The sequence below is a fragment of the Somniosus microcephalus genome, chromosome 6 (genome assembly GCF_052327205.1).
Source record: "Somniosus microcephalus isolate GS21.2 chromosome 6, FLI_Smic_1.0, whole genome shotgun sequence".
NCBI lineage: Eukaryota > Metazoa > Chordata > Chondrichthyes > Squaliformes > Somniosidae > Somniosus > Somniosus microcephalus.
This window is the reverse complement of record NC_140992.1, coordinates 218542570-218554853: the sequence shown is the minus strand read 5'-3', so window position 1 is coordinate 218554853 and position 12284 is coordinate 218542570.

Here is a 12284-nt window from a genome sequence, read left to right as displayed (position 1 = left end):
CTTGATTTGAATTAGCTTTGCCAGTGAGTTGGGATGTTACTAATTACAGGCAGCCTCAATCAGGAAACCTTTGGCAGCAGTAACCTGCATTCCTATGGGTAGGTGGAAGAGTTAGGTTACTGTTATACACATAAGCCAAAACCACAATTAATATAATAGAAGTTCATTTTTTCATATGGTGCTTAATTGTTTTGAAAACTTTTTTTTCACTCAACTCACTGTAACAAAAGAATTATTGCAAAAGTTAAAATGTTAATAAAATAAAACATTGTATTAATGTAATTTATTCCTATTTTCTTCCATTCATAGTATTGTTCTCTGGATTCAGGCTGAGCGGACGGGCAGATAACCATCAAGATCTTCCTGGTGTCCAGCAGTGTTGTGGTGTTGCCAACCAGTAGAGGGTGTTGAAGTGCAACTCAAATTTGAAGCTCTATTGATTCTGTTCCTGCAAACAACACAATTTGGGGCCAAAGTTCCTACCTTTGCTAATAAGAAAAATAAAACAAGTGAGTAAAAAGTGGTGGAATGTAGATAGAAAGTGTAAACAGACCATTCATTTAAAGCAGTGTTGTCAAATAGAAAGCGCTGAGTAGCCACAGATGTGGCTAATAAAACAGTTTTAGCCAACTGCTGTAGTAGAAACCGCCGTACACGCAATACAAGTAAATGTACTTCCTACTGAAATTTACTTAACAGACATCTACCACTATTCAGTGCAAAACTTTGCAGTCTTTCTCTTTCACCAGAGCTTGGAGTTGTGGTATGATGTTATCAGACACAGCACATTTTAGTGCAGCTTTCTAGGTTTTTGTCCAGCAGTTGCGAGCGATAGTTTGACTTCATCAGAGTGATTGCTGAGAATATTGATTCGCGCAACGAGACGCACTGGACCCACTCCTGCTCTTCATCTAGGACACAGTTGGATGTCGCACGCCTGTTGGAGCCGTTCATTACTGGTTGGGCTTGCGTTCTTCTGCTGGCTTAGGTTGGTCGAGCTGACCACAATACCAACTCCCCGCTCCATACAGCGTTATTGCAGTTTTCATGGTTTTCACCCATGTTGCACACCATTTTAGCAGATAACCAATAAGCAGTAACTAAGGAAGTATAGCACACACACTGATCAAAAATATTCGCACACTCTGCCTTTTGTCTTACTATTTTACCATCAAACATAAGAGATTAGCGTGCAAAATTAAGGCACATGGGATTGGGGGCAAGGTATTGACTTGGATAGAGAACTAGTTGGCGGACAGAAAGCAAAGAGTTGGAATAAACGGGTCGTTTTCCGAGTGGCAGGCAGTGACTAGTGGGGTACCGCAAGGATCGGTCCTAGGACCCCAGCTGTTCACAATATATATTAATGATCTGGACGAGGGAATTGGATGTAATATCTCCAAATTTGCAGACGACACAAAGCTGGGTGGGAGGGTAAGCTGTGAGGAGGATGTCGTGAAACTCCAGTACGATTTGGACAGATTGGGTGATTGGGCAGAAACATGGCAAATGCACTATAATGTGGATAAATGTGAGGTTATCCACTTTGGTGGCAAAAACAGGAAGGCAGATTATTATTTGTATGGCAATAGATTGGGAGAAGGGGAAGTGCAAAGAGACCTGGGTGTTCTTGTGCACCAGTCGCTGAAGGTAAGCATGCAGGTGCAGCAGGCGGTTAAGAAGGCAAATGGTATGTTGGCCTTCGTAGCAAGAGGGTTCGAGTACAGGAACAAGGATGTCTTGCTACAGTTGTACAGGGCCTTGGTGAGACCGCACCTTGAGTATTGTGTGCAGTTTTGATCGCCTTACCTGAGGAAGGACGTTCTTGCCATGGAAGGAGTGCAGCGAAGATTCACCAGGCTGATACCTGGGATGGCAGGAATGACGTATGAGGAGAGATTGTGTCGATTGGGCTTGTACTCACTGGAGTTTAGAAGATTGAGAGGGGATCTCATCGAAACCTATAAAATTCTGTCAGGCCTGGACAGACTAGATGCAGGAAGGATGTTTATGATGGCCGGGGAGTCCAGAACCAGGGGTCATAGTCTAAGGATAAGGGGTAAGCCATTTAGGACTGAAATGAGGAGGAATTTCTTCACCCAGAGAGTGGTGAACCTGTGGAATTCTCTGCCACAGAGGGCGGTGGAGGCCAGTACATTAAATATATTCAAGAAAGAGTTGGATATATTTCTTAAGGCTAAAGGGATCAAGGGATATGGGGAGAAGGCAGGGACAGGGTACTGAATTTGGATGATCAGCCATGATCTCATTGAATGGCGGAGCAGGCTCGAAGGGCCGAATGGCCTACTCCTGCTCCTATCTTCTATGTTTCTATGTTTCTAAATGCACAAAAAGGTTAAAGGGCATATTGCATACACTGGACAAATATGAGTATTGAGATCACATGCCCAACAATGCTCATTTTTTATTTACTAATCAAATATGCAATTAGCCACATCTGGATTCCCAATTGGCTAATGTGTTGGACAGCACCGATTTAGTGTTGGTCTGATGATTTCTACAAAATTTTCCGCAAAATGTGTGAAAAAAGCTAATTTTTCTTTTTAAGTCCTGGCTAGAGGCCATTAATTATAAACACCGTGGCCTTCCACAGCTGCACATTGAAAGTGAAAGTGAGTATTTTACTCCAGGCATTAGTGACCTCAATGAACAGGAGAATTTCAAAATATCACCAGAGCAGTGACCAAAGTGAATTGTAAACTGGAGTGTTTTTTTTGTCGGTGACCACCTGAAACGTTAACTCTGTTTCTCTCTCCACAGTTGCTGCCTGACCTGCTGAGTATTTCCTGTTTTTATTTCTCATTCCATCAGTCTGGCCTGGTCTCAAAACCTGGTAAAAGGGACACTGTTCAAATGAATTGAAATTCCCAGTCCCTCAAAGGAAGCTTTTGAAAAAGTTATGTCCTGATTACAGTGATGATATAAATTACCTTTATTTCTTATCCCATTTAAAGTGAATGTTTCCCTCTCAGTGTTAGGTCATTCCTGAACCCATGCATCATTCCCTAACTACTCCCTCTGCCAGTGATGTTGCTTGGAAGTGCATGCAGTGGCCCAGATGACTCTTTCCATTTTCCCTCTCTCTCTGTGCTGAAGTGCCTTGTCTCTATTCAACTCATTTTCTGGCAGCAAAGTCAAGACCAGGCAATCATTATGTGTGAGGAGATTTGCTAATGTATGTGTTTCCATGCCACCCTACTTCACATTAACAATTTGGAACTATGGTCACAACTGCGTTAGGAGATAGCTACATAATGTACACTGCATCTGCTAGTAACACACCAATCTCCCAGTGACTTTGGTTACACTACCCAGCAGCTGCTTAATGCTGGTCCTTTTTAATTAAACTGCAAACTTGTTAGTTCTGAGACAAACTTTCTGACTGATTAATTAAGATGACTAGGACAAATTTCACTGTACAGTCATGTTCTCCCTTTCCCGTACCTCACCCTATGTTAAATTATGCAGAGATTAGAAGAAGATGGTTTTATCAAAGGGATTCTTTACAGAATTACATTTGCACATGTAGCCACAGCATTTAGTCAGTTAAGATCCACCAAAGCTGTTATATGTTACACCTCCATCTGAAACAGCGGTAAATGAAAAATAAAACTGAAAAAAATCCAGATTCATTTACAGATGTATGAATTCTGATAAATGTTCTGAAATAATATGTTATTAGAAAGGTAAATTATTAATTCCTAAAGCACATTTTTCCCAGGTCTCTAAAATTGCATTCTTTAATTTCAGCCATAACCCAGCCAATTCGCACAATAAATAATCTGCTTGGGCGACTGCAAAGCCTCCGATGCTCTAGGGTTTAAATCATAGAAATTTAAAAAAAATTATTGAATTTAGTTATTCACAAATCAGTCTGGTTATGAAACATGGCTGGCAGGATTGCCTACTTTAATATAAATGACAACAGCCTCCAAATGTTTCAAAGTTGGCAGTTATTAGTGCTATGCACAAGTAAGGTACATGTTATTTGATTTGAATAACAGCTTGAAGCTACATCCTGAGCTTTGCCATATATTAGTCAGAAACAATCACATTTAATAACATGGGAACTAATAAAAGAAAAGTATACAGACTGATTCAAATTTAATTCATGAATATTGCTCAGCACGATTAATGAGTAAAAACTGGAAATGTTTGTCATCTTGTAACAAATATCTAAATTTAAAACCCTTGTATACTAGTCATTTTATTCACAATAATGCTTGGTTGCGGGGGAAAATAAGAAAGGCTTTGCTGACTATCAACTTATTGGTGCAACAGTTACCCAACTAGTCACATACCAACTAGTTACACTCCTGGCCTGTGATGACTTAGCTGATGTTAATCAGAGTGGTTGTGGGGGTGCTACAATTGGCCCCATTAACGTTGGGTCAGGGGGGGAAGAAAATCAGTTAGCATTCACGCTCCTGATTGCTATCCAGTCGACAAATAGTCGATTAGGTTACCAATACTCAGTACCTCAGTTCACACATGAAGAATGGCCATTTGAATGAGGTACCTGAGGGTGTCTGGTACCCATGGAACCGCCTTTCAGCAAGGACTCAATGCCTTCATGGACAGGAAAAGGGAGAAAAAGGTGGAGGAAAGAAAAATAATTAGCTAGCCAAATAAATTTAAAATGATTACAATAAATAAAGCTGTAATTCATGTTTAGAGAAATCAGTATCTTGTACCAGTGAACAGATCGACCTGCTTATTAGCCTGATGAGTGCTATTGGTACGAATGCTAATATGCTATTGGAATGACATTCACGCCTATACGAATTTAATGTTGTTATGGAACATTTTGTTTACACTTTGGTCTGTGCTAGTGGAGGGATTCGAGTACTCCTCATTTTTCTGTTTAAATTTCCCATAAAGTGTTCCTTACTATATATCTTATAAAGATAAATATCAGTGCTGTTACATTTTTTTTTTTAAGTGTTCATCCACTGCTGCATATTAGAGTTTAACATAAATACAAGAGTACAAGAAACGAAGCTGAGTGCTCAGAATCTGGTGACAACACTCACTGGGGTAACTTTGACTTTATGCGATATGTATCGGCAGGCCGTTTTACATCTTTCCCGATTCTCATTTCCATTGACTTAATTGACGAACAATGATGGACAGGTAAAGACCATTTGGTCCATCCAGCCTGACCCACACAATTGTGATACCTTGTGTATCACAATATATACACTCCACCCCACCCGAAGCCATGTGATCTCCTGGGAGAGGCAAAAAAAAACAGATTAAAAACCCAGGCCAATTTGGGATAAAAAATCTGGGAAATTTCTTTCCGACCCATCTAGGCGATCGAAACTAGTCCAGGAGATCACTCTGGCCCTGAATTCCCTGCAGTACCTACCTTCTGTAAGAGGTAATCTCCGCTCCAGCCAGACCCAGGTTCAGCTCCCGCTTGAAGGAATTCAGCGAATCCGCTTCCACCGCACGAGACGGCAGCCTGTTCCAGAGGTCCACTATTCTCTGGGAAAAGAACCATTTCCTGACATCTAACCTAGATCTAGCCTTATACAACTTTAATTTGCGATCCCTGGTCCTGCCTAACCTATTTACAGTAATTGAAATAAACTGTCAGCTGGAACACAATCTATTCCCTTCATTATCTTATAAACCTCAATCAGATCCCTCCCCCTTAAGTCTACGCTTCTCTAAGGTGTAGAGAGTCCCAACTCTTTTAGCCTATTTGGATAACCAAGATGTTTTAGACTGGGAATTCGGCCAGTGGCTGTCCTCTACACCCTCTCCAAAGCCTCAATATCACCCAGAGCAGATGTGTGTTTGCCATGTTCAACTTTAGACTCCAGAGGGTGCTATAACACTAGTAACTGATTTCAATGTACAGTACTGTACAACAGTTTCTCAAATTTGGAGCCAACATAACAATATCCAGATGACAAGGTATGATGAAGATAACATGCATTTGGCTGCTATAATCAATATGCCCAAAATTGAATGCACTCAGTAAATAATGTTTGATTTGGACTAGTCAGAAGTTGTATTAATCACTACTTAGTTATATCAAAGGCCACTGCATGGAGATGGGGAAGGGCATTAGACTGGTTTGCTTTCTGAGACATAAAATTTATGATTGTTGCAATATCGTAAACTTTATACTGATACTTTATAATAGAAGAATCATAGATAGAAGCTTAATAAAAAACACATTTGAAATAGATCCCTACGTAGTCCCAATGTTATGGGACCCTGCGGATATTGATGAATGCTCGTTTGCAATGATTGCATTCTATGTTTTCAACTCTTTATACATTCATTTATGATGTAAATGTTTGATGTTAAGCATTCTATTTATCAAAAAAAGGGAGCACTGAAATGATCTGGACCGCATTACATTACAGTTTTCAGTTTGTACAAAGGACATCTGTGGACATTCAGAGGTGATTTACTGCACATTTCACTAGTCAAAGAGACTGTCGATCACTGTTTATTGGGGTGGTGAGGAGGGAAGCAATTTTCTCAGTAAGATGCATTCAAACATTTTCAGCCATATGCAGATGAATCCTTCAGCAACATCTTCAAAACATAAAAATGTGTTTGAACTGCTGTACTGAGGCTAGTCTATGATGCAATTTTGCTGCTAAATTTTGATTCCATTTGGTAATAAAATTCCTTATCAAATAAGGTTAGCAAAGATCTGCTAATATAATTATTAACAGGAAGCTGACACTTTCTCAGTTATCTCAATAGATTTTATACGATAGCCTTACTCACATTAACACTGTAAATGGTGGTGATGATAGTATTACTATAGTTAATATTAAGAAAGAGATTGTACTCTATAATCCATTTCCTCAAAGCTAAGACATAGTTTTGATTTATGTATCTACAAGAAGGTACAATAAGAATAAGTCAGACTTGGGGTAGTGTTATTGGAAGAAGTCTTGACCCTTAATTGATTGCTGAGGTTTCCATTTCATATGCCTGCTGTTTTGATCAGAAACATACCATGAAAAGGTCAGAGAAATCCACCGCTCTGCACACGATCATTTATTCTATTCTAGTTCACAGAATCTTATCCTGCGTAAGAAAGCGTTTGAACAACCCGAATAAGAATCTTTGGCAATGTGTTAAATTTGTGTGTAAGCTGTTTAATACACATTTTAACCATGCTTAAATGACTTGCATATTTTTTAGCCAGAATTAATAATTGGTATCGTTTTGCTGTCTTTGTAAATGTGAAATTAGCCAGAATGAGCTAATTTTGCTGTGGGAAATAGCATTTGACAGCTTTCTCCAGTTTGTGCAGCCAAGTGAATGAGAAGTCCTTAGGGAATTCAAAATCAAAGACATCCTTTTAGCTGAACTGTTAAATTAAATGAAAGCACTAGAAGGCAATTTACCAGCTTTTGAGACTCAATGTACAAATGTTTATCACTGAAATTGAGATCCTGCAGCATTTAGCCTTTTTAATGCCAGTGGGACTATATTGCAGTTGTGAAATTGGCAGCTTCTTTACTGGTATATTAGTGCTATAAAAATTAGCATTGCATGGTCAGAAACAGAAAGAGTAAACAAACTGAAATGACAAGAATACATTGCTTCTTGAGAAACTGCTGAAAACACAACAGAAATGTTAACATTTGCAGATCAGACTTCTGTTCCAGCATTGAAAATGAGCTTTTGACAGCTTCTTATACTGCAGGGGGCAGTAGTGTTACATATGTAAAGCTTCTCAGCCAGAACAGGTTTCTGTTTTCTAAAGTCATGAGGCGGTGGGATTGCTTCCTTGTGCAAACAAATCTTATTATTCTAATTTTAGTGTGGTTACTTATAAACCAATGATTCATTGTCAGCCATCGCTTGCAGCGCCATCTGCTGCATGTTCAAGTGAGGAAGGTCAGAATTTAGGATAAGGGTGTGAGCAAAATATCAAGTTATAGATGGTAGGGTAGGATCCCAAAAAATTAAATGCAGCAATGGTTGGCTTTAGATGTGTCAAAAATCAAACTGCTAGTTTTTGATTTATTTTTTATATATATGCCAATTGCATCGTATCAAATGGAATCAGAGGTCTTAGGAAGGGGAATGGCCAAATAAGGGAATGGATAGTAGTGGTGTTGTGGAGGGAAGAACAAAAACAAGCAGAAGTGTTTCAGAAACCAGCAGTGGCATAGGGACAAGATAGCATTTGGGAGAATGTATTAGAGAATAGCATAACCTGGCTTGATTGGAATAAACTGTTTTCCCCTTAATGTTTTCTGTGTACTGTAAATGTTAGGGGATGCATATAATCGAGGTTAAATAACACTAACATTTTAATGTTTGACTGATGGAAGAAAATGTCACACTGCAGCACACAGGTAAGTAATTCACACTAGGGTTGATCTATTGTCAAAACTTTGGTATGAACACGTCTTTGACTTTTTTGTCAATGGGGACATACTAAAAATCTGTGAACAAGCAGTACAGAGGAGACAAGCTAAAGTGTATCTTATACTGCTAACACTTACAGAAGGTACAGTATGAGGGGGTGGAGCAACTCATTTCAAATGGTAAAAAGGAGAATTGGGGGAGGCGATTTTCAGCCCACAGCAAGTTAATGCGGCCAGGGCTTCAAAATGGCTTGGGCCTCACGCCGCAAGAATGACTCTTTCACCACTGATTTCAGGCCCATTTCGGACGCTACATTAAATTCGCGCCCCCAGGTGAGTCAGTTGCCTACAACAGTTGCGAGCGACACTATCGCATCTTACAATTACATAGAAATCACAGTACAGAAACATGGCATTCAGCCCAACTGGTTTATGGCGGTGTTTATGCTCCACTCTACTTCATTTCACTCTATCAGGAAAGTCTGTGATAATAACACTATAATACTGAGCTTATATAAAATAAATATGCCTTTTCTATGGCTGTGATTGACAATTTGTCAGAATGAAGATTTTACTTGACCTGAAATGAGAATTCATGGATGTGAAATGGTTAACTCTCAATATTAAGTGTGCAATATCGGGGAATTCATTTAGAGATTCTGATGCTGCAAGGGCAATAAACATGCAAAATAAATCTTCACACTTATGAAAGAACTGCCATAATACATGGTGACCAATGGCATACCCTGGATTTAACCTGTCTATGACCAGATTGAATGTTTTGTTTTATGAGGTAGACTGGTTTCACAGTTGTTAAATTACTTCAACAATTATTATTTTTTGTTCTTTATGTAAATTAATATTCTAAAAACTTTAGAAAGTATGCAACAGGTGAACAGGGTGGTTAGATAGTGACCTTTCACCTTTTGGAGCTGACTTCAAATCCAGTCCAGATTGATGGGATAAAAGTCTCCTCTGTGAAGTGAGTTCAGAGAGTCTCAATCCTGTTCTGAGTGGGCATGGGCCTACGACACAAAACCATTCCTGATTCAGTACTAACTGGCAGTATCACTGAGTTAGCCACAGCATGGCTGGTGTGGGAAATGGGAAAAAATGCCACATTGGGGCAGTAAGGGGGCTCTGTTAATTTTGGTGTTGGAGCACAGTAGTGGGAGCTTTACCCGGCACCTGGCTGTGCTATACCTAATCTATGAATGCTTGATGCCGACACTGGGTGCCTGAAATGGGAAAGAGTTTTATAATCCATTACTGAAATTCCTCCCTTGATGGGCACAAAAATATTTAAACATAAAAATGCAGGACTTTTATACATTATATAAAAGAACTTATCCTTGAATAAAAATGGTACTTTTGGGAACCAAAGTAGGACACTATGAAGGGGCTGGGTGTAGGATCATGCCAGTGATCCTCTACACCACTGAGTTCCTAATCTCATTTGTACCATTATGGAGAGACACTGAATGGAGGCCAATTTGCCACATAGCTTTGAAGTGTGGTAGGTAAAGCTTTGATCAAGCTAGGTGGGTTGAATAATACTCAGCCACTTTTGATGAAACACTTTGCTTCTCCATAATATCACATCAAGCTGGAAATGAACAAATCTCATCCCACTGAGACAGGCAGCTCAGGCACCCAAAACTTGCAACCCTTTCCTTAAGAGTTAAGCACTCACCAGCTTGAGTTACTAAGCTACCCCTGTAAACTCATTTTCAATCCAGTGTGAAAATATTGAACAATTTCTGCAGTAAAAAAATGAAAGCATGAAGAATATTGATTTATTAATAGCAGTCTGTTTAAAGTTTGTTAATCACATCCCTGTCAGGAGATTAATCCCTTTGTGCACATTGAAAGCTAACATTTTCCAGATTTTATAGCTTTTGATATGGTTGGTATAGTTTATTTCACTTAAGAGCATACTATATAGCAGAAATTTCCATTTGTCAGTAATGGGTAATCTGATCAGAAGAGCACATGTGAACAAAAAGGCAAAACAATATGCCTATTGGACAAGTACTGTACATACACCAAAGTATACAAATCTTCATTCTCTTTGTTTCCCTACTAATTTTCTCCTGCTCCCTCTTGAAGACATTTACTCCTTGCTAGGGTATGTTTCCATGAATCCCACGGTTAGGTTAGCCCTCTAGTACCTCACCCAAGCAACTATTTTTCATATGTGGACCAGGACGGTGAGTGTCAGCAGGGTATTTAACTGTGGCAGGCATCAGTCACTCCTGTCCTACTTTAACATCCACATATGTACAGTTCCAGCAGAATTCTGGATAGTGATCAGGAGTGGGAACCCAGGCTCTGAGGCTTGTTGTAATGCCTCTATTGTCATCCTAGCGAGATTGGCTAAATCAGCACAGACTGTAGTTCAAACCTGGGTCCTTCCTGATCTGTATAACTCAGCTACTCACTGAATAACCTCCAGTTAGAACTCACGCACATTATCACAGTGTAAGTGAAATAATAATGGTAATTTCCCAAGTTTGCTAATAGCCTTGCCAATGGGAGCACATGTCCATTACAATGAGTAGATGGAAAATCATGGGAGTGCATGCCCTAAATCCCAATATGCATTCCTGCCCAGCAAGGCTCTGTGGTGGGATTGTGAACAATTAAAAGTACCCCAAATGTGTCTTGACAAAATCTAACACTTCTCTTACTGTTTTATCCATGTTATATTTTTTCTTGGACCATTTCATGCTCCAGTGCCGTTGACATTCACTTTTATCCCAATAAAACAAGTTTGTGCTTAATTTTTAACAAAGTATTTTTCTTTTCTCCCCCTCTAGGTTCACCCTGTACCACACACACATCATTCCTTGGCCAAGAATGGATAGGAGATCTGCTCCTAGACCTCTGACAGAGCATTTTTGAATGCCAGTAAGAGATATGAAAATGTGGTCCATATTCTCATTCATAAGCTTCACCTCCTTACTGTGGGGATGTGCCTGGTCTCAGTTTGGTGCTTACCCTGACTGCACATTCAAGAACGGGTACTGTAAGCAGTAAACAGGGTCCTCCCACAATGCGGCAAAGTACATTGAAGTAAAAGCACCACAAGAGCAATTTAATTGCACATGCCTTGCAGCAACAGTTAGGTTGTTGTTGAGTTGGAAGTTCCCACTTGCCCCTAAGATTAACTAAATGACTACATTGGTCAGCCAATATCAATTTAATTGTCATTACTGTTAGTAAAAATAAACAGTTTCAGCATGCAGCCTCAAACTATTTTACTGTCTCATTCAAACACCGTTCCACATCATGAGATCTGGATGGTGTGACTTTCACCTCACTTATATAGGTCAGATGTTATTTCATTTTGTTTTTGTCCAGTCATCCAGTGCTACTGATGCCAGAAAATACCCACAGGCCACCCAGGTTGTTGAAGAATAGCTCACTGCCAACATGCTGCAATACAGTAGTGTCAAATCTTCCTTTGGCTAATGGCCTCATGTACAAATTTCTATCCCCTTTGACAGCTGTAAGGCTCTTTAGAACAAACAATTACATTTGCTTTCATTCAGATATATTTTAAAATATACAATTAAGATAAGACTTTACATTTTACAAATTTCAGGATGGACTATCAGGATTGTGGACCTAGACCAGTAATCACAAACCACATTACCGCTAATTATGTGCTAATTGGTGCAGTGTAATATGCCAGTGGACAGCTGGTGTCTATTGCATGCATCCTTGCAATAACCAGTGAAGACTGTCAATGCAAGCACACAAGGTACTTGCAACAGGAACTTCTGGTTCTCAGCTAAATGGCCACATATTGAAGGAAATGCTACAGCTTTGACTTAATTGTTAAAAACCTTGGAGGTCTGTGTACAATTATTTATAATAGCATTACTCAGTTGGATAAAAGAA